Source organism: Hesperophylax consimilis, chromosome 18 (genome assembly GCF_061612785.1).
Source record: "Hesperophylax consimilis isolate HC1 chromosome 18, BYU_Hcon_1.0, whole genome shotgun sequence".
Lineage (NCBI taxonomy): Eukaryota > Metazoa > Arthropoda > Insecta > Trichoptera > Limnephilidae > Hesperophylax > Hesperophylax consimilis.
In genome coordinates this window covers 12,727,867-12,751,394 of record NC_142853.1, presented here as the reverse complement: position 1 = coordinate 12,751,394, position 23,528 = coordinate 12,727,867, and the positions used below count along the sequence as shown (strand labels likewise).

General features: G+C 32.3%; 1 protein-coding gene across 1 annotated transcript in view; it reads left to right on the top strand.

The window, feature by feature from the left end:
- Window positions 1–23,528, top strand: part of Sema2a (Semaphorin 2a) — a 1,027,416-nt gene that overhangs the window by 504,132 nt on the left and 499,756 nt on the right. Inside the window, exon 4 of the mRNA XM_089642321.1 lies at window positions 11,125–11,171. The gene's annotated coding sequence lies outside the window, so the exon portion shown is untranslated. The remainder of the gene's footprint in view (window positions 1–11,124; window positions 11,172–23,528) is intronic.

Genomic DNA, 23,528 nt, shown 5'->3' with positions numbered 1-23,528 from the left:
GATATGTTTATGCTCATGCCGGAATCATGTATATTTATTATTTATCACCCAGGTGTTTTGAAAATTGCCCACATTTGGTATTCGCCCGTGACCTGAGTGGAATACATGTACGAGGGTTTATGCCGCCCCGGAACGGGCCTACAAATATAAGGTATTTAATAGTGAGGTTATGATATTAAATAATTCTTACTTTTATGGAACATGATACGACTTATGGCCCTCCGTGGGTACCTACTAGCTGCAGAGTAGATCCAAAAGTTGTGATTTAAGATTTAAGTTACAAATCACCGAATATTGTTTTTATTTATGCTATATAACATTATGCCACCCGGTTATAAATGTATTTATTGTTCTATCGATTTCTTTGATTTATGAAATAAATTAGATCGTAGATATCGGTTGAAAAATATACTAACGTTGGTTGTAGGATTATAGACTATTATCAAACATAACCATTTTCAGTTGTCTGTGATGTGCGTTAGTTATTACTGCGTGAAATCTGGTGCACATGAACTCAAATTTGCTTTGAACTTGAGCGTTTTCAAAATTGGAACTGATTGTTAAAAGAATTCAGACGATCGATAAAACAGGTACCTATCTACAGTAGGTAAATAAATTTATTATTATTGTAATGAAATAATAATTCTAAAATATATATTTCTAACGTTTACTTGCGGTGTTCAATCGAAAGGTAAATTTCTGATAGCTTCTGTAACTTGCCAACAAAAAATAAATAATATTAATAACCAAAATAATAACAATTCGTTAAATTGTTATTATAATTAAAACTAGCACAAACCTATTAAAATTATCGGTTTTTTTAAATTGTAGGATTTATGAAGCAGATAGTGTACCTACATAAAATATGGTGACAGGATAAATCATCAAAATGAAAATTCATCACATCTTTAAAAAGTTATACAATGTCATGGAAAGTGATGAAACAAAAACTTTTTTAACTGAGTTAAGTAGGTTAGGTTAGGTTAGGTTAGGTTTAAATTATTTTTTTCGTCGTTTCTAATGACTTTATATCACTTTTTAAATGTGTGTTGAATTGTCACTGTGTTGAGTTATCACGGAACCATAAAATATTCGTCTAATAATATTATCAAAAACAAATTAATATTTTTAACTTCCTTTATAATCGTTGGCATTTTATTTTCTATTGACAAATAATTAGAGAGACGAGCAGATTTAAAAATCATCAGTGATTCAGATTAATATATGTACATATTTAGCAGATTAAGGTCTTTAAGCATTTAAACAAATATTTCAAATAAATAATTATTAATTAATGCAATATTTCAGTCGCTTGTCTAATAATGATTTATACTTTTCAGTTCCAATTATGAAATTGGGGAGTTCATTGAACTTGGATAATTTTATACACCAAGCCGGAATACAATTTCACATCACGCATGCATTCATGCACTGACAATCGAAATCAGTATTGTGGCAGCACTGTTGGAGATTCGGAGCTCTGCGGCAATATCTTATTATTATAACTGCGTGACAACTCATCGATCAATTACTGGAAGACAAACTGAAACTGACAAATTACTGGTAGCAAACTAAGCAGACCAGAATCTTTTCGGCGTATAGCGAAAAAATTCTGACTGCTTTTAGAACTCTCAAAGACACCGCACAGCGGAAGCGTAGTCAATCCGGCCCTACGCCACGATGGCGATGATCAACCGAGACCGACTGACGTATCCAGCCTCGCGCACCGCTAGAAACCTCCGCCCGCACGGCGTCGAGCATTAATTAGCCAGGAAGAATATTTAAAGATCCTCAATCTTCTCCTCCAGATAATAATAACATTTCTGAGAGTACTACAACGCGATTCCTCTTTTCTTCTCTTCAAGCCAAACTACGAGTACGAACTCAGTTACTTAAAACTCTATAGTAACGTCGAAATTCTCCGTGCAACGTAACTGAATAAATACTCAGACGATTTACATAATAACTTTGATATCTCCCACTATGACGTACAAATACCCAAAGTGTGTTTAATATTTCTCCTTCTGCCTAAATACCTCGGTACATAACTCCTATATTGGTATAAAATTAGACAATGGATTCCCCATTCATCATTTCCATTTAGATACTCCCTGTCACAAACATATTAAAAATAAAATAAACTCATTTTTGTTCATTGATTTATATTTATATTTGTACTTATACCTTTATTACTACAAAAGTATTCTGCCCTGTAAAAATATTAGGGTAAAGTGGGGTACTACGGTAGGTACCTCGTGTCACTATCACTCCACTACCAATCCGACTGGTTTCCCCCGTCTAGTCGCACTATATTATGATTGATTCACCTGTCAAAGTCGTACACTGATTTATTATTGTGTCCCCGGACGAAGCGCACCGTCGAGAGATAACATTTTAGTTACCACGGAGTAGTGACATCTCCGGCACATCTGCGGGACATATTTGTGAAAGGTGGATTTCAGATTTTTAGGGTAAAATCTTTTTCGGGAACTTTGTGCCCGAAAAGTTTCACTTATTTAACATGATGTTGTGATAACTCTCATATATAATACCTTTAATATCTTACCAATTTTGAATTTTTTTTTTCTACTAATGCCTTAAAAACTATTTATTTCGCTTACGCAGACCAGTGACACATCAGTAAATATGGTAATTTTTTTTTTTTTTAATTTGTATTTAGACAAATTTAAATAAAAAAAATATATATTTGCCTCGGGATCGATCAGGATAGAAGAATTAAAATGAAAAATAACACCTTTACTGGACTTGAAAAAATATGACGTATGTTATCTTAATATAAAATATCTTCGTATAAACTGTTTTATCGCTTGTATGATTCATTTCCACAATCGTTTCCAATTAAGAAAATCAAAGCAAATCACAGTTCCAGGGCTCATTGAACCGGAGTTACACCAAGACACACCACCGATTATTTAGATGTATAAAATACCAGCCAACTGACAGTAGAATGTTTTAAATGTATTTAATGTCGGTATCTCGATTTAAATTATGCCTTTTCGGGAAGGAACGAATCGCAGGAATTAAGGATGTTTAAATGAGGATTATTTATTTATTTATTTATTCATTTTTGGGAAATCAACAGTTTACATTTTTACAGATTGTACATAAGTAAAATAGCCAAAATAAAACCAATTACGGATTTCCTCCTTGTGACTTTACGTAAGACAGCATTAGAAGAAATAATTAAATTTATGAGAAATGTGAAGTTATAATTAAATAAAATAAAAGAATTGTATAAAATAATAGAACAAAATAATACAACAAAAATAACAAAAATAAAGGGGAAAAAAAAAAAAAAAAAACTAAAATTTATATAAAATAAAAGATTATCGATACATTGGTAACCATAAGAATACAAACAATATTGTGCATATAAATCATATCATAACCATAACCATAAGAAGACAATGTTGTGCATATAAATCATACCATAACAGGATTATAAATATATAAATACTAGAAATATAAACATCAGAAACATCAATTCAAGAAACATCAGTGAAATACTCTTTTAAGGTCATTTTATATTTAGTAAATTCGCAATTGAAGATGTCGATATTGAATAATATGTTATTGTAATTATTACATATTCTGTTCAGGCAAGAATTTTGTCTACAGTTCGTTTTGCTTTGATCGATTTTAAACAGGATAGAAGACCGTGTTAAACGTGCAGGCACATTAATCTTAATATTATTTAGCAACTCTGGGCATTGAATATTATTATTAATTAATTTATATAGGAATAGAGCATCTGCATGATGCCTTCGTACACTTAATGAATCAATTTTAAAGTACGAAGCTGCCTCTGCATAATTATTAAATCTTACAAATGACCTGTAACAGAGATATTTTAGGAATTTGTTTTGAATTGCTTCGATTTTGTTAATGTTGATTTTATAGAATGGAGACCAAACAATTGATGCAAACTCCAGATGACTTCGTACGTAGGCAAAGTAGAGTTGCTTAATGATATTGATGTTATTAAAAAGTTTTGTGTTTCTAATGATGAAACCTAACATTTTAGCAGCCTTATTTGTGATTTGTTGTATATGAAGGTTATATTGAAGTTTATTATCAAGAGTTATTCCAAGATCACGAATATTTGAGACTGTTGCAATGTTGATGTTATTTAAAGAATAATTAAATAATGTTTTATTTTTATTTCTGGAAAAGAAAATGTGATGACATTTTGAAACATTTAGAAATAATTGATTTTGTTGGCAATAGGTAGCTACATTGTTTAAATCATGTTGTAAATTAATACAATCGTTTAGACTTTTTATTGGCTTGTATAGCTTAGCATCATCAGCAAATAATTCTATTTCAGAGTTTTTTACAACATTGACCAAATCATTAATATATAAAATGAAAAATAATGGTCCGAGATGTGAACCCTGTTGGATCCCTGAGGAAATTTGATTGAAGTCTGATACAAAGCCCTTTATTGCTACTGCCTGTGATCTGTTAAGTATATAAGATGTAACCCAACGAAATAAATTACCACGTATACCTAATGCCCAAAGTTTTCTTAGTAGTAATTTTTGATTAATTTTATCAAATGCTTTGGCAAAGTCTGTATAAATGATATCTACTTGAGTGCGATTGTCCATGTGACCAACAATGAATTCGGTAAGAAGAACGAGATTACTTTCCACATTTCTGCCTTTTGTAAAACCATGTTGTTTTGTTGTTATGATGTGATTGAGTTGTGGACTTAGGTATTGGTAAACAATTTTTTCCATTAACTTACTGAATATTGTTAGTTTTGAAATCGGACGATAATTTTTAACATTATTTTTTTCGCCATTTTTGTGGATTGGTGTTACATAATATGCTCTTTTCCATATTTCAGGTACCGTGCCTTCGTTCATTGATTTATTATATATAATGCAGAGAGGTTTAGCGAGTGTTTCAGCACAATTAACTATAAAGTATGACGGAATATCATCACACCCCGCGCTTGTGTTTATGTCAAGAGCTTTTATTTCTTTTAAGACTATTTCTCGTGTGAATTTAACCGTGGTGATATTTATCTTATTTGTGTTTTCTGGTATGTCAAATGTTGGTAGGTTATTATCTTTTATGTAAACTGATTGGAAATATTCCATAAAAATATTACATACATCTTGGCCATTTTCAGCTTTTTTGTCATCTAGATGCATCGTCCTTGGAAGGGACCATTGTGTTTTTTTCATATTATTGAAATGATTCCAGAAGAGTTTAGGATTACCATTCATGTTACTTTCAGCAGTATGTATATAATTAATGTAGAGTTCTTGTGCAATTCGTTTTTGTCTAGATCTTAAGAGTGAAAACGTTTGGTAGTCACGTGGATTAATAATGTTTATCATATTTTAAAATGTAGAAACTAAATGTTTTCGACGTATTTAAAACAACTTTTTTGAGCTTTCTGTGAAATTTCTAATGTAAAAAAAGCTGTGTTTCTAATGGTAACAAAATTTATATTGCCTTTCTAAAAGCAAATTACCCATTGTTTGAAAGTTCGGCCAACCACAAATGCATCATGTGATCTATTCATATCGTAAATGCATACTTCACCTCCAGTTGGCCGTTCCTGAAACTTCGGGGGTCTGCTATTTTAGGAAGAGTTGTTTCACTCTACTCTATTGAAGTAGAAACAAATAACGATAATATTTAAATGTAGTCTCTTGCTAGTAGGTACTGGAAAGGATGATAGTCAATATTATCACGAAAAAAATGTAATTATGACTGTTGACGCAACTATGCATCCCCACTAACATAATTTTCTCACTAACGCAGTTAATATACATCATTAATGTCGGTCTTACCAGATCGGCATTTGACGAGGTTGGTAGAGTTGACGGCTCCAGTTTCTGGGTAGGAATATGTCTTTTTTGTTTTATGTTTTAAAAGACATTTTAAAATAGACGTATAAACGCAATAAAAACATTGTTTTTTTACGGGTCGATTTTTTATATTATTCAAATATTCCGGAACAAATAATGTCAACTGGTACTTTTTCCAATATTGCATGAACTCAAATTTAAAATAAAATCATCGAAATCGTCAACATCTGCACATTCCCATTTGGAGAGCAATACATGCACGACATACTTACATGCATAAATATTGTCAAAGCTCGGCCTTCCTGGCGCTCGGCGCTCATGCTGAACTTTCTTCTTACAGAGCCGGATCTATGTACCATAGGTTCAAATAGAACATGAAACCTGGCAGAAAATCGTAATTTGTTGCACAAATCTATGTCTTATTTTCTTATTATTTAATTCGAATCACTATGATAAATAATAATATTTGTATGATTTGTATAACATCATTTTTGTGCAAAATCACCTCAAGGGCACTATCTTCAAACAGTGGTTACAAGTCTCAACAGCGACTAACGACGTAGAAACGACCAGTTCTCATGTGACAAATGTCAACCGTGTACAAATGTTAGGCTCGTATTTGGGATGTTGCCCGATTATGCACCGTTGCCGAAGGCGTAAATAACGCAAGTTCCTTTGGGCAACTTCTATTGAAATACCAGTAGAACGAGGGCAGCATTTCCAAAGATTGTTAATCTATCAAACGGACCGCCTATTTGTGCATTGAGTTAGGGATTTTTTCAAGTATTTTTTGGGCTCTAGACCAGAAGTGGCCGCCAAATTCAACCGCAGGTGGCGCACTCGCAGATTTGTCCAGTTGTGTACTATTAAATAGCATCTAAGAGACTAACGGCCGCTGTTCCCAATCCTAATAATCAAATTCTAAGCGAATCACCACTGCACTACGTAATTCCAACACACAATAATTGCTTAAGCAAGCCGCTCAGTCTAAGCCAGCCGGACAGCTGGATTAGCTATTTAAGCAATATGTAAGGAAAAAGCTAGTTACAAAAAGTGTCGACAGAGTGAAAAAATACCGCGAATCAATGATCAAATGTCACTCTGACAATCGACAGTCGCGCTCCTTTCAGTTTTTTGTGTTGCATTTGTCATTATCGTTTTAAAATGAATAGAGAAGTTTTAGACATTTTAGATATACTAGATATTGCGGAATGGGCAGAAGTAATTGATGAAAACATCGGGTTATACAGGCGGCGACAGGGTATGGATGTCAATTACATCGAACTATTTATTTATTTAATAATTTACGGACAATATGTCCATTAAAACCATAATATTGACACGAATAAGAAAACATAGATGACAGTGAATGTAGAGTACATGTATGTGAAGAGCAAAGACAATTTAAAATAGAAAAAGTACATATAGAAAATACAAATGAATTAAATGACAAAGAATTTTTTGACCGTTTTCGTATGACGAAAACGTGTTTTTTGTATATTTTGAACCTAATTGAGGAGAATTTAACTTATGCAAGCGAAAGGTAAGTTTTTATTTACGCAAGTGTCATTTTTGCGATGAATGTGCGAAATATTTTGCCCTTACCTCATGTCAGATCTGAAAACCTTTCTATTCTATCAATTTAATGTTTTTCGTCGAACGCTTTGCTTTGATCTCCATTTTAAGGTTTGTTTGGGTTTGTTTTGCTGTCGCACGGAGAAAAAACTTACGTCGATCTGCCAAATCAAATGGGAAGTCCCGATTGTGGCATCACGTTCAAGTTGTCACTTTATTTTTAATATATTATATACGTTAGTTTAAAAAATATGAAATACCAGTTTATGAATAACGGTATTTAAAAGAAATAATGTGTTATGAATTATTGTAGCTCTTATTAATGTATTAATAAGAGCTACAATAATTAACTCTTTAATATTAATTTAACATAGAAAGTTTTTAATTTGATGTCATTTTATTGTCTATGGTAATGTGCGGTAGTGTGTGGGGCTACTTAAGATTTTCAAAGATAAAATGATTGGGAACAACGCAAATCGAACGTTCCCTACAAAATGCTTTAAAATCGCTTGGCTGAGCAAAAACAAAGATTTGAACTTAGATAACGATTAAAAAGTTGGGAACAGCGGCCGTAACTTCTCTCTGGCTTAGATGGAGAACTTAATTCTTAAAAAATTACAGATTGTTTCGATTTTATTGATGTCAACATTTATTACCTGAAAGTCCGTTTTTTTGTTGTTTTTTATTGTACAACAGAACATTCCAGTTACAGTACAATTTTACATACAGAACAATTTTACATACAGTACAATTTTACATACAGTACAATTTTACATACATTACAATTTTACGTATAGTACAATTTTACATACAGTACAATTTTACATACAGTACAATTTTACGTACAGTACAATTTTACATACATTACAATTTTACAAATAGTACAATTTTACATACAGTACAATTTTACACACAGTACCTTTTTACATACAGTACAATTTTACAGCATTTAGCTGAGTGACTCTTCAATAATTGTTTTAGGTCATTTAGAGAACAGTCACTTACATCCAAATTCTTTGCTAGTTCGTTCAACAGCACCACTCCCCTCGTCATGTTATGATTTGCCAGGACATCGGTTTTTCCTTTTGGTACTCTGAATAAGTCATGGTATCGACTTCGGCTGTAGTGGTCTGGTACATATAAAACATATCATCCCAAGAGGAATGGGCTATCGACAAAATTGTTCCAAATTTTGAAAGACATAATAGCTAGACTTAAAAATATTCATTGGTTTATCTCTCGTTCCACATTTGCTCATTGGAAAAAAAATTAAATAAGGTACAAAGAAAATTATCAACTTCTTGTTCATAATATTAACAACCATCATCTCGTAAAAGGGGGTGACAAGAGGCATTTCTACCTTTACGACGGGTTGTGGGTCCAGCCCTGCTTTCCAATAATAATTGCCACAAGAACAAGTTAGCGGAACTTCCGACAACTTTGTTTATACCAATTGTGATTATGAAGGAAACTTCTAATTACCTTTCGTATGCTCAATATTCGTATGCAACAAATGCAGGTCATAAGGCATGGGGTCTGCAGCAGCGAAATTAGTTTCTTATTGCAAGCAAGGATGCATAATCATATTGTTTCATCAGAAACTTGGGGTCAGAGCGGACAAGCTATTAAAACTTTGTAGTACATATAATACAATCAGAGCATTATGTTATCACGTAAATTATACGGTTTTCATAGGAAACGAACACTGAAATTTGTTAATATAATGTAATATTATTTATTATACATTAAATTTAAACTATGTGCAATTTGTTTTATCACATTAATTTAAGACGCACAAAGATCAGGTTTCGTTTTTATTAGTAGATGACGACTTTTGTAAAAGAAAAAAAATCGTCGGTGATGTGACGTAGTGACGCTCGTAGAAGATTGTTTCCTGATGGCTCCTGCGATCGAACAAAATAAAAAGCAATACATTCGAAAAGGCAATGTATTTTTGAATCATCGAGCAAATCCAAATTCACACAATTAAAAATGTATATTGAAATAAAATTCAATTTTTATTTTTAAAACTGACCGGTTTCGCTTAACACAAGCATCTTCAGGGTATAAAATTAAACTTGAAGATGCTCGTGTTAATCGAAACCTGTCGGTAAAATTAAATTAAAATAAATAAATTGTGATTACAAACAAAGTTATTGTTTTCAATTTCATTTCAATTTATTTGTAAAATCATAAAGTGACTGCTTTCTACCAAAAAAAAAAAAAAAAATAATAAATAAAATTAAATTAAAAAAGATTCGTTTATATTAAATTGAAATTATAATTAAATTGCTTTACTCTCGCACGGAGAAAAAAGATTTTTGCTAATTTATTAAAAAATCTCCTCAAGTTCTTGGTAATCCAGTTAAAATCGGAATTGTAGGCCGTTTCCCGATATTTTTTTTTAAATATTCTTAAATTTGTAATATATCGAAACACGTATTCATGATAATATACAATGAAGAAATTCTAAAATGCTATAATTTTTATTAACACGTGTTCCGACATGAAAGTTTATTAGGAAACCTAATAATTCATTCGTTTAGGGCCGGGAATCCCGTTTTTGACCGGATTATGAATATTTTGAAGAGATTCTTAATAAAATAGCACTTATTTTTCTCCGTGCATAATCATTATATAATGCACCTACACAAATTCTAATTCCAAATTTACAATAGTGGTATGAATAATAAGAAAATTAAAAATATATATTTTCACGAGTAAATACCTACAACACCTGCAGAATTAATGTGTAAAGTGTTGATGATAAAGATGTTAAAGTGGCACGAGCGAGTGTTTTATACGGAAAATTGGTTTCCGATTTAACGCCTTGTTTTAAGTGTAAATGGGAAGTGAACGCAGGTATTTAAGGTAACGCTAGTAAAGAAACTGCTATTATGTTCTCGAATAAACATTAATTGAACTGAATTTACGTAATGAAAATGCATTGAGAAATGCTTAACCTACCCACCCATACAGTTGCCCAAGATATCCACAAAATGGTGAGAGAGAAGAGAATTATCTAATAACACCGCAAAAGTAAAAAAAAATATGGATTTTAACTAAATACTTATTAATTTTGGTATGCATATTGCACATATATTTTGTACATAGATACACACATATTTGTTTATATTTCCTACGAAATTCTAGAATATATCAAATCTACTATTTTTTTTGGTTTAAATATAATTTTGGTGTAGCATAATAATTTTATACCAGAGTTTGAAAAATATGTCAAATTATCAAAAATATTGTATCCTCCTATTTGTTTATTACACCTAGTGTGTTAGAAATAGGAACATTGTTTTTAATGAATTTATGATAAGGGAAGACAACTCATTTTAAATTTAATAAAACTAGTTACTTATTAAAATCCCGTGACTTGAAAAAAGCTTGCTTCATTCCCAGTAACATTCTTCCCTGATTGCTTCGTACTTTTTATTCCTTTCTCGGCAATAACCGGAAAACCGTTCCCGTTTCCCGTATTCAATTAATAAGAGAGGCATAACTTAGCAGACTGAAACACTTAGAGAAATCCCATTTAGCGAACATTCTTTTCTATTTTCTCTATCAGCCGTGTCTCGATATAATGTACCAACCCATTGGACGAAGAACAGGTTAGCGAAATATGCTTCTTTTTCGTTTTGCTGTTTTCTTATTAACTCTGTATCTGATGTTATTTTCTGTTTTGTTTCAGATACTGGAGATATGGAATCGATGGACGTTGTTTAGTTTTAAAAGATTGTGAGTATTCATTATTCATCCTATATATATATTATTCGATAGATTATTTTAGTAAAATAGGTAAGGATGGTTAAAGATGCACATCCCCTTACAAATAAACAAATTGTTAATTTTAAACACCTGTAATCGGTTAATTATATTTGTGTAGAATTTAAAACTACTTTATTAGTTAGGACCCTAAAGTTTATTGGAAAAGCATGACTTGTGTAAATACGCTTTGCTCGAGTCCAGTTCCTCATCTGATCTTATTATTGGTCAGATACATAAATAAATAGTTTATAGAGCTAAAAAAAATACGTTTAAGCATTTTAGATAGAAAATACACGAAAAAAATCATAAAACAGCTCACCGTTCGAGAGTTTTTGATATTTCATGGAAACCCACTATCAGCTTAATATGTATATATATATATATATATATATATAATATATACATATTAAGCTGATAGTGGGTATATATATATATATATATATATATATATACGACTAACTATCTGACCACTCCGCCGTTTCCCCTTAGACGTAAGCAGAAATGCTAGACCACCACATCTCTGTTTTTCCTTATATACGAGTATATGTATACTCTTCTATTATTCTGACTTCTGGAATGACCCGATAAAGAATTCGATTAGTTTGATTACGCCACGTCTTCCTCAGGTGCTCCGACTTCTTTTAGAATTCACTTTCGCATCATAATACTTCCCTGGTACTCCTGCCTCACTTTATACGCTCTGCGGTCTACATGTTGACCCGTATAAACGTCCATTTTTTAATGTTGCACCTTATGTTTACGAGTAGGTAAATAACCTTGCATTATTTGGTTTACATTAAAATAACCAATAAAAGTCTTCTTATTACATACTGTATCGTAGAGTTACAAAAAGTTTTCGGCGAATTGGCGATTGAAATTCAAAACTGCCAAAAAAATAACAAAGAGATGTACTCGTACAACAATAACATTTAAAACAAGTACATTCACATCACGCGCTTTACCTTGTACATTTTTCTAGCAGACCAAGCAACAGCTGTAATGCGTTCGGTGACGATGACTCAGGATTCATAATAATATATTGTGAACAGGAAGAACAAGGATATGCATTGTTTAGAGCGCAGGGGAAATCAACGAGCTTGCATATGCCTGGAGCGTGGTGGGATGGAACGAGGATGTGCTCCCAGGAGTGAAAACCTTGGTCGTCGAATTTCTCTTCATTTTTGAAACTGAGAATGAGTGAATCTGTTTTATAAAAAAAATATTATAATAACTCGTTGCAAGTACTATGAATCAAAAAATTATCTCAATCTTTTCGTGGTAAATCTGTAGTCAGTGGACAGTCTAAAAACTTAAAGCAAACAGACGAAATGGCAAAGTCTTGTAAAGTCAACCCAAAGAGTTTCAGCTTGTAATTTAATTTCCATGAGGAACTTTGGATTTTTGAAATACCAAATATAAGGCTCTAAAAGACATAAATAACTAAGTGTCTTACATCATTCAGAAGTTCATGTCGAGTTTCCAGTGTAGATGTTTTTTATAATCCAATAAAGTGTTTTTTAACAAAGGCAACATAACTATACGGTCAAGGTAACAACTACACAGTAGTGTATACTTCATTTTAGGATATTATAGTCCTTCCTTAGTATGTGACGTAATTGTGCTAGTATCTACTGTCTTTTTAATTTTCAAACAAGATGCGTGAGAATGAAGTGGACAATCATCGATGACGTCCTTACGAACTCTTGCGGGGACTAGTATATTTAAGTTATTTATCCATATAAAACTTACTGAATTTTATTTTTAAAACCATAAAACTCAAAATAAATACTAACTTGTATATTCTAAAACACATTGCAATACTAGCATCCAAGATGATCCACAAAAATGCAACAATGCATTCACATTCTACCAAACATCAAGGGATTTTCCCCATCTCACATTGTACGCTACATCTCCCATCGCGCCATCCCGCTCTGAAAAGCTCCGTGAGCTTCCCCGAAGCTTTCAGCCACAAGCACCCGCCGATAGTGAGAAAGCTCCAACAAACGAAAAATTACTCTTCATAATAAGTATGCGACTGAGTAGTTAGGCTGTAGGCAGTGACTACTGGCTGTTTCGGAAACACTTGCAACTGGTCGTCTAGCGCCACTTCAAAAAGGGAAGAAAACGTATTTTTATGCTTTGCACGATCTTATATTTCAATTCCAAACGTGCATTTCGAGCTTTTAGATGATCTTGTTTATTAAATTATGTAGAAACTTTCAGCACTCTAAAGGATATTTACATTTCTTCTATCGAATACAACAATGTTTTTGTTTTTTTCCCCAAAAGTCCCAATTGTCCGCGGGCAGGGGTACTATGGGATCCGTAATTATTGAGTATGAAGGGATTGGAAGGGGAGTTAAAGATTTGGAATAAGGTACCTTAAATTGATCTCTTATAAAAAAGTCTTCTTGCTTCTATCATTATCAAAGACGAGAAAAGTATTTGCAATGAAGGAATTTTTAGAACTCAAAAAAATGTTACTGGCTGTCGAAAAGTTATATTTCTTAATTTTATTTATAATAAATTACTTTAACTTAACCGTTAAAGAGGTATTTTTTATTTTATTAATTTATTTAATACATGTTACATTATTTTGAAATTTACATAAAGTAGATATAATGAATCACCATACTAGGCGGCTGCCTGTTTCATGGTGACCAATTGATTGTAATTACTTTGTATGAAATATGAAATCTAGTGTAAACATATGAAATTAGTAACTATAGATGAAGCTATAATTTTGGAAAAATTGTAATAAAAAGTAGAAGATAGAAATTAGAAAGGAGAAAGAAGTAAATTAGCATTAGATTGTAAAAATGTACATAATTATATATATAATTGTTAATATGTGTGCATGCAAGCACACATGTGTATATAGCAGCAGACATACCTATATACATTTTTTATTTTTTTATTTAATATTTGGAAAAATATATTTTTACATAGATAAGTATACAGGATAAAAAAGATATAAAACAATAGAAATTAAAGTAGCCTTTCCTCACCATAAAGAGACAATGCTCTTGTGTTTGGTGAGGGAATTCTTGTTCAATTATGTACATGTTAGTATTAAGGTAAATAATTATAAAGAAACAACACCAGATTTAAACAATATTACTTCTAGATGTAAGTAGTAAACGTATTTTGGACTTAAAATAGTTTAAGGTAATTTTTTAATTTAAGGTGAAATTCCTGAATATTTTCGATATTTTTTAAATTTAACTGAAGGTTATTAATAAATAAAATAAAACATATAACAACACATGTATACATACACCCATATGACGCATCCTCACGCATATAAACAATATATACATCTCTATCTGAGTACTTGGAATAGGCTACTAACACTATAACAATCACACATCGAAAAATCCCCGAGCGCTTTCCTGAAACTGTCGTATTTGGCTATTGTTTTTTAAAGTATTTTGTAAAGATTTTTTCATTTAATTAGTTATTGCGAAGTTATTTTTTTTTAATTATCTATGATGAGCTAATCAAACATACAATATTTGATAATTCAAAAGTTTCTCCACCAATCACCATTTAAGAGCTAGGTATGCTTCTTTAACTACTGTCAAAAAATTTTGGAAATGGCTAGAGATAGTATTTACGTCAAAAGTAATAGTAACCTACCTAGTAACAGTAAATTTCAATAATTAATGAATTATTTATAGGCGAGCAGTCGACAACTTTCAGTAAACTGTTTATCTCTCATTGAACAATTGCATAATAAGCAGTGATTTAATTTTATAATAATGATATAGGTGGATATGGGTGATATGGGTGGATATGATATAGGTGGAACACACTTTTTTTGTTGATACAAACATGGGTAAGTTTGTGATTTTTCAATAAAAAGTCGCACAATTATTTTAGATTTTTAAAAAACATAAATTAAAAACTTGGTAATATCTGTACACCTCTGCCATAGATAACACCAAGTTTCACTACGTTTGGTGACAGGTGCAGGGGTGTGATGAGTAGGAACATCTAAGTTTGTTTAAGTCTTGGGGGCGAAAGCGTCTGCCCACAGCCTCAACAGGACTATCTCGGCCCATTACCTTGCACCGCAGTGAGAGTGATAAATTCAAACGTCCGTCACTCCTGAACAAACTGACCTTTAGATTCCTTCCTTCCCAACTTTATACCTTTTTCCTTTTCAGATGTTCAACTCCTTCCTTATCTTCCTATCCTTAAAAAATATTCCCCACACAGCATCCCCAATGACGACATAGGTTCTGACGGAAATTATTTTCCTTGTGGCCTCTTGTGTGAAGCTTATGTAAAAAAAATATATCAGGGTGGTTCACGCCGTCACTCTTTACACCCCCCTTGACATTTTTCCAGACAGGGGTGTAGCGGAGGGAGGACCGTCGTGAGGTGTGAAAAGCCTTCTGAATGGGAAAACAATGCTGATTATCACACGGTGTGGTGACTTTGTTCATTTGTCTAGTTGCTAGTTGCTAAACATTGAGGGTTTTGGTTCCGTGTGGGGATGACTTTGTTGTAGTTGCAATGTGTCATGAATCATGAATATTCAAAGAGTTTGTTTTTGTGAAAAATTAAACGAAGTAATTGAGTTTCGTACTCGAAACAATTAAATGCTTACGAACAAGTCTTTTGTCTAAAATATATTATAAAATTTTTTGTCGAAGTGCCCGGCTTTTCACATCTGGTCACTTAAATCACACGCTCCGTGGCCTAGCAGTTATTTGCCGTATTATGGGTATTCACTTTTAAAAAATTAAAACAATGTTATTTAACGCAATTCAAAAAAGTGATTTCTCCTATAAACGAATTTTCAAGCTACCTAATTTGCTTTAATAGTGCTTCACGTCCAAAGTCGAGACTATTATTTAAAAAAAAACAACTCGCCAAGATAACGCACGCCTTCTTTTAACTCCATTTTTTCAACTTAATGTCACAGATATCAATCTCCCGGCCTCACCCAGTGGGGGGTGATTTGGGGAAGGGTGAGGAATAGAGAATAATATGTTAGAAGAGATTTTTTCTGCACGTTGAATTTAACGGAGATGTGATCCCTAATACTGTACCATTTTTCAGGGAAATTAGTTTTTCCTTTTCATCCTCGCCTCGGTGCTTTTGATGCCTGATATAAATCCACGGTAAATTTTAAATCACTGCAAATTTGTCTTGTTGACGGTGCATCGTAGAATTTATCAATGTCTATGAAAGTAAGTACTTTAAGATACCTACTCGAGCTTCAAAGATAATTCTTATTAGATAAACATTTAAAATTGGAAAAGTGATTTAGATTGCGAAATTCATGTAACATATAATATATTACACAAAAAATACAATATTAACATACATCATGTAGTACATATTGTGTAATATATAAACACACGATTCACTACCAGTCTTTGCCCAAGATTTAAATGGAAAAAATATGTAACAAACTACAACTTGCTTTCTTTTAAATAATCAACCTAATATTTCAAGGCTCCATAGCTCAGAGTTTAAATAACAATAAAAGCCGAAAACAATAAGGTCATAATAAAGCAAAAAACTCACCGTCTGATTATTTCAGCTCAGACATTTTAAAAATGAGTCACTTTTACAAAAAATATTAAATTACTTTAGAACTTTAAAGCAAAGAAATAGAATTAATTAAGACCTGTTTAGTGACTAGGTCTGAATATCTAGGTTCCCATCCTGGATTCGTCTTTCCTCTTCCTTCATCTCCGGTATCGGTACTCCCTTTAGCATCACAACATTACCCGATTGAGGACGCCATGGTCCCACAGACTTGAGATTCTTTCCTCTTCCGCCGTCTCCTCACCCTTTTTACTCCTTTCAGCATCACAACATTACCCAATTGAGGACGCCATAGTCCCACAGACTTGAGATTCTTTCCTCTTCCGCCGTCTCCTTACCCTTTTTACTCCCTTCAGCATCACAACATTACCCTATTGAGGGCGCCATGGTCCCACAGACTTGAGATTCTTTCCTCTTCTGCCGAATCCTTACCCTCTCTACTCCATTCAGCATCACAACATTACCCAATTGAGGATACCATGGTCGCACAGACTTGAAATTCTTTCCTTTTCAACCGTCTCCTTACCTTCTCGACTCTTTTCAACATCACAACATCACCCAATCGAGGACGCCATGGTCCCACAGACTTGAGATTCTTATGCCATCTCATGATTACACTTATTTTAATAAAACCCTTTATTGTTTTCTCTCCTCTATTTAACTTTTTTCGTAAATCAAATCCAATTATTTTAATAACGTATTAACCGTTTCCGAGTTTAAGTAGGTATCACCGCACAAAATTAAAAAATAAAAATTCGTACATTGGCGAATGTGTAATACGTAATGGTACATCGCGAAAATAAGCGTCATATAAGGGTGAGCTATAAGTCGTCTACGAGGATGACACCCCCGTATTCTGAAGGTGTCGCACAAGGGTTGGTGTCTCACCCCCACTTGGCGGTGGATCCACTTTCACGACTGGTGGGGTGGATATGCAATGGTAATTTGTTTTTAAGCATCTTTATGCGCGGTAAAAATGCCTTATGAATTTCTATGTGTGGATATTTTGCTGAAATTTTATTTTCTTCTTACGTTATACTCGATTTCAGTTTAGACAGTTCGGTTTTCTTCTTAGAATAAAGAATAATATATGTGGACGTGTTTTGTGATCCAAAAGTCTGGCCACTCTTTACTTAAACTTCAAATGCAGAACTGTGTTTCATCATCATAAAAAATGTTCATTTCGATAAAATGGGATGACAATGTACGATATCAGGCAAGAACCAAAGTGTCCTTAGTTTAAATATATACGGAAGACAGTTTTAGTGTGTATTCTCTTTTAACATCGTTACCGGTTTTTTGCAAAATATTTTTGAATCATGTTAAATTTATAAAATTTCAATAATATTCAATTTTCATCTGTAAAAGCGTGCAAACTCGTTTTCATTTATGTAATCCATTCAAAAATAAAAATTTATTTCTTATTTTTTACCGTGCATTTTGTATTATTGTTTCATGAAATATAGTGGTAAATATGTATTTTAGCAAATCTGAGAAAACCACTTCGGATGATTAGTTTTATTTTATGGTTATCAAGTTTAAGTTGTTGAACGCCGTTTTAATTTTGTTTTTTTTTTCTTTTTATCTATTCATTCATATTATTATTAACCCTGTAAGTACCTATTATAATACTCATAAGTAATTCTTATATTTAATTTTAAGTATCACTTGCATTTTTCATAATAAGTGAATAGTTTTCATTTTGAGAAAATAAATGTAGTAAACCGTAAATAATATAGTGAGTAGGCGCGCAGTGAGCAAATCGCCGCAGGACGACACTTGATGGTAACAACCTCCTTCTCACGCAGCCCCCCACGTACTGATGGCGTCCAATCTTTCGGCACGCGTTGTCAGCAGTTCTGTTAAAAAATTAAAATAACAATTTTTCGTTTTTTTTTCAATTCTGAAAATCACAAAAATGTTCTAAAAACCTTTGTAACAAAACATTGATAAAACTAAGGAAATCAAAGCAAATATTTTATTCCATCCGTAAAATATTAACGCCATAGTCTCTTCTTGCCTAACTCTTACCAGTCAATATAGGTACTTAGGATATTATGATGTCAGCACTACACAGCTCGAATCAACCCATGAGGATAGTTTTATATACTTACCAAATTTTTTAATGCTTAATTATTGATGGGCGAGGCTAATCTAGTCCCAAATAAACCGATGTATGTAGCCCTTCTGATGTGAAACCATTTAGAGAAACCCTTTAAAACTGATTATTACCACCCCCCAGGCAAGTCTGGGATGCCGAACGAACTGTATTAGTCTAAGTTATCCCTTGAGATATTTCCTTATTGAATGTTGTTTCTTTGAAGGGCTGATGAAGGGATAGAGGTAATGATTTATAATTAAAACGTGTAAGAAGTGGATACGCTTAATTCTATGAATGCGTTAAGCGAGATTAAATAAGACAGTGTAATGAAGGCAAATTACGTTTACTTTATCTTCTTTTGATATGAGAACTTTTGGATTACATTTATTTGTGACCCAGATAAATATTTACTTTCTTAAAATGCTTATCATATTATTTAATTTTCTTTCCTTTAAATTTAATATACGCAGGGAAATCAAGCAATCTTTTGCTTTAAAATTAAACGGTAAAACAACGAATAAAAGCAGAAAAATAGTGCTTTTACAAATTAAGGTGGATATAGTAGGCATAGTACGAATAGTAGTGCCATTTCGAAAATATTCATAGTGCCATTTCGAAATATTTTGAGAAAATTAGTCAAAAGAGTTTGGGGGTTTATCAGTATTACCCTGGCAAGCGATGACTGGAAACATTTATAGATGTATATTGCTTTAGCCATTTTAAGTGACATAGAGAACAGACCAAAACTGATAAGATACAAAAGAATTTCCTCACCCTTATACTCTTTTCTTTCCCCTTATCGTTCCCAAACGCCATTTCTTGATGTTCAAACGTTTAAAAAATAATGGATGCTTATAGACTCAATCGATTATAAATCGATCTACTTCTACAAGATTTTTACTGTGTTGATTAAATAATTTTATTTTCAATGTTGAACATACTCTCTGTATTGATCTGATCTAGAATATTTTTAAGTTACAACTTCAAATAACCAAATCCTTCTGACCCACATTTCTTTTATATACAGTTTGACTTTTCAATAGTATCACAACTAATATAGACAGATATTTTCATTTTCTTTTTGCAGATAAATACATTTTTACGACATAAAAATACATACAAAATTGATTTGTGACTTATAAAGTCAAAATTTCAAAATCTTTCACACTCATTTTTGGTTCTAATTTGAAAGGTGCTACTTCTAACACCTTCTTCTCTTGCGGGTTGCTCCCTCTACACCCATTCTCTATCCCCCTTCTACAACCCCCTACCCCATTAAGGCTGAGCACAAGGGAGGATTTCCTAATGCGCTATAAAGCATTTCCCAGTCCAAGTCTTTTATATGTCACTCTGGAAAGGTATTGTTGTTAGGCTGTTAAATAACATTGAGAGATTCAGAAAAAATGCTGCAGTTACGATAAAATGAAACATATTAACGAGACGCAATAAAATTTACACATTTTATTGCGTTTTTACCCTAAACTCAGCAATGAAATAAAACTACTTAAATTTACCTACAAATTAATACTATCAATTCAAAACATCAGCTCTTTGTTACTTTTGCTTTTTGTATGTCAATTATCAACTAGTACTTATGATAATTATTTTTAAAGTATGTAAAAAGGGATCAAAAAGAAGTATTTCCGTTTAAAATGTAAAAAATAATATAAATTAAGATTTACGTACCTCCACCTACTACAAGCAATGATATTAAATTTCAGCTGAACACAGTATACTACTACCCACTACTGACAACATTTTCATAAAAAAAGCTCAAGGTTACATGAACTGGAAGTTGAAAAAAGAAACCTTTTCACACATTTTTACTGCCTGGTGGCTAACAAATGGAAAATTATTCGCATAGTCAATTATTATTATTAATTATTTTCAGAAATTCTTAGCGCCATTCAATAGAATTGGTTTGACTTGTATCTCTATTCTCTTTTAAACAAGTGATTATCTATTCACTTTCGCCCACAAAATAACTTCAAAATTCATAACCACCTCAATTAAAACGCTTGAAAATTCCACCACCGCGTTCGAGCGACCAGCGGGTTTATTTTTATTCGCCTACAGCGCTCCTATCGGCTAGGCCTAGTACCAAAGGCAGTAAAAGTGAACCCTTAATTTGCATACAACGTCGGTATACCCATAAAAATTATGTCCTTTTTTACTGCCAACGAAATGGCAGAGGCCTCCTCTCTTTGCTCTACAATTCTTGTCACAGTGTTTGCATTAGCCTGTTTTTACTTTTATTAGCGCGATATTTACTTAAAAAAATAATGAATTCCATTACGCTTTTTCTACCTGTTTGTCCAGATGAATACCGGCCGTTAAGATATTAAAGTTTTAGCGTTTTTGTAATGAGCCGGAAAATGTTTTTACGGGCGGATTCGAGGCCATAATATTTTTCGGCATTCAAGAGCTTTCGCAATTTTACAAATTATTCTAAATTTACTACCTTCATTTATTTTCTTCAAAAATATATATTTTTAATTTTAATACAAATTATTATTTTAAATTCCATGTCCAATTACAAAATGAAAATTCTTCGTTTTTGCGTAGCGATTCTATTATTACTTCAATTTTTACTATTTACATTTAAAATTGAAAAAAATTCTCTAATTTTATTTCGAAAAACAACTTTCCTTTTTTTTCTATGGCTAAATACGTAACTTTTTTTAAAAAAATAAAAAATTTTGCCCTTGCCATCTGATGCTTTGCTAAACTCTAAAATAGCTTTAAATGTTATTATTTATCAAATCGTGCCATTGGAATAACAAGATCTGTCTGACTCGGCAATGTTATGCGATATTGTATTCTAAAATGTAGCACTATATAGCATGACATTGTTTATATATAATATATATATAACCTTAAAATATGTCTTATTTTCAACCTTCAAATATGTTCTAGGCCATCATTTCAAATTATGAAGAGGCGTAATGTGAATTTACATTTTAATTTTATTTAAATGGTCAAATTTCATAATTATTTTGAGGAGTGGCGTCAAGTTCAGACTTAAAAGAAATGAGATGTTGAAAACAGAGGAGAGGCAATTTTAGATAAGGCTTGATAGACGAGAGGATATTTTTTTAGAGAGGGACACCCAAAAAAATGTGTGATCTAAATTTTCCACTTCTAGACCACAGAAAGTCCAATCCGGGGAGTAAACATGTGGATTTTAAAAAGGGTAAAAGGTATGAAAAATCTTGTTGTTTCGAAGGAATTAAATATTTAGAAGGGAGGGGAGGAAACTATAAGCAATGTTTTTTTTTGTAAAAAAATACGTTAATTATGTAAACGAACTCAAAGTGACTTGACCATTATAAGCGCATTTCTAATCATTCAACCATGTAAAAATTTAATACGTTTTAATCTATGATTTTAACTGTGTATTACGATATAGAATATTTTAGTAAGTTTGCATAAAAATGTATTTAAAGATCTTTCATTTAAAGTTACGAGACTGTCTCAAGTAAGTTAAAACATTAGGTTAGCTATGCAAATCCGTAATTGAATTTTCAATCAAGTGATCCAAATGCTTTTGACAAACAACTGATGCGTTATTTGTTCTTGAAATGTTGCATTATCATTCCCCTGATTGCTTTTTGAGAACTAGTCAAAGGCAAGGACGTAAGGGCTAGGGAGCTAGGACACGGCAGAAATTAGCCTTACAGGGCATCACGGCGAGCAAAGGATGGATATGAGGTTCGTTGAGAGGGTATTGGCTGGCTGATCCGCCCTTAGCTAGCGCTGGGGTAAATTAAACTGCACAACAAAGGAGCAACCTGGATTTAGACGAAAGATACTTTGATGAAAAAATGTTGCTTTACTAAAACAAAAAAAATATTATAATTATTTGACTAGCTTTAATACTTTGCCAGAGAATTTTATTGCGAAATATGGGATAAACAGCTGTGATGTTGTACTGATACACATTAGCTCGAACAAAACTAATGTTCGGACTCAAGTTAAAGGTATGAAGTGATTGGCGGAAAACAGAACAAAGCTAACGGTTACCGATGGTGATACGAAATAGAGGTATTTTTGAGAAATAAATAGATATTTCAAATTTTTATCATTCCTGATGGAAATGCCATCTTTCAAAAAAAGACAAATAATCACATTTCTCGGGATTAACTTACAAATTGATTATAAGATAATTTTTTTGTAGGTGTAACGAAGACAAAAATTAGACTCTTTGCTTTGTATTGTTTCTTAGAATAAATAAATTGACACATTTACTAGCGTTACACCGCTAGAGGGCCAGAGATTTTACCACTTTCTCCCAAACAGCGTTTATTTTAATACTTAGAACGTGTTATTTTACGGAATTTGAACAATTCATAAAATATCAAAGTTAATTTTCAAGTTTTGTGAACGTTCTATTCAATTACTGTAATAATATCAGTATGGGCCAGTTCGCTCACACTTTTGAAATAAAAACAGAACTTTAATGTTAACTTTGAAATTTGGTGAAATTTGAAATTCTGTGAAAAAGGTGGTCCTGAATGTAGTGCATACGGTGTAAGAATTTCTGAAATTATCGTTGGTAACGTTCCAATATTCAATAAAGTACCGTTGTAGTTCACGTTGACTGTTCTCGATAGAATATCTCCTTAGCATGACAGCTGCAGACATTCACCGTGAAGGTG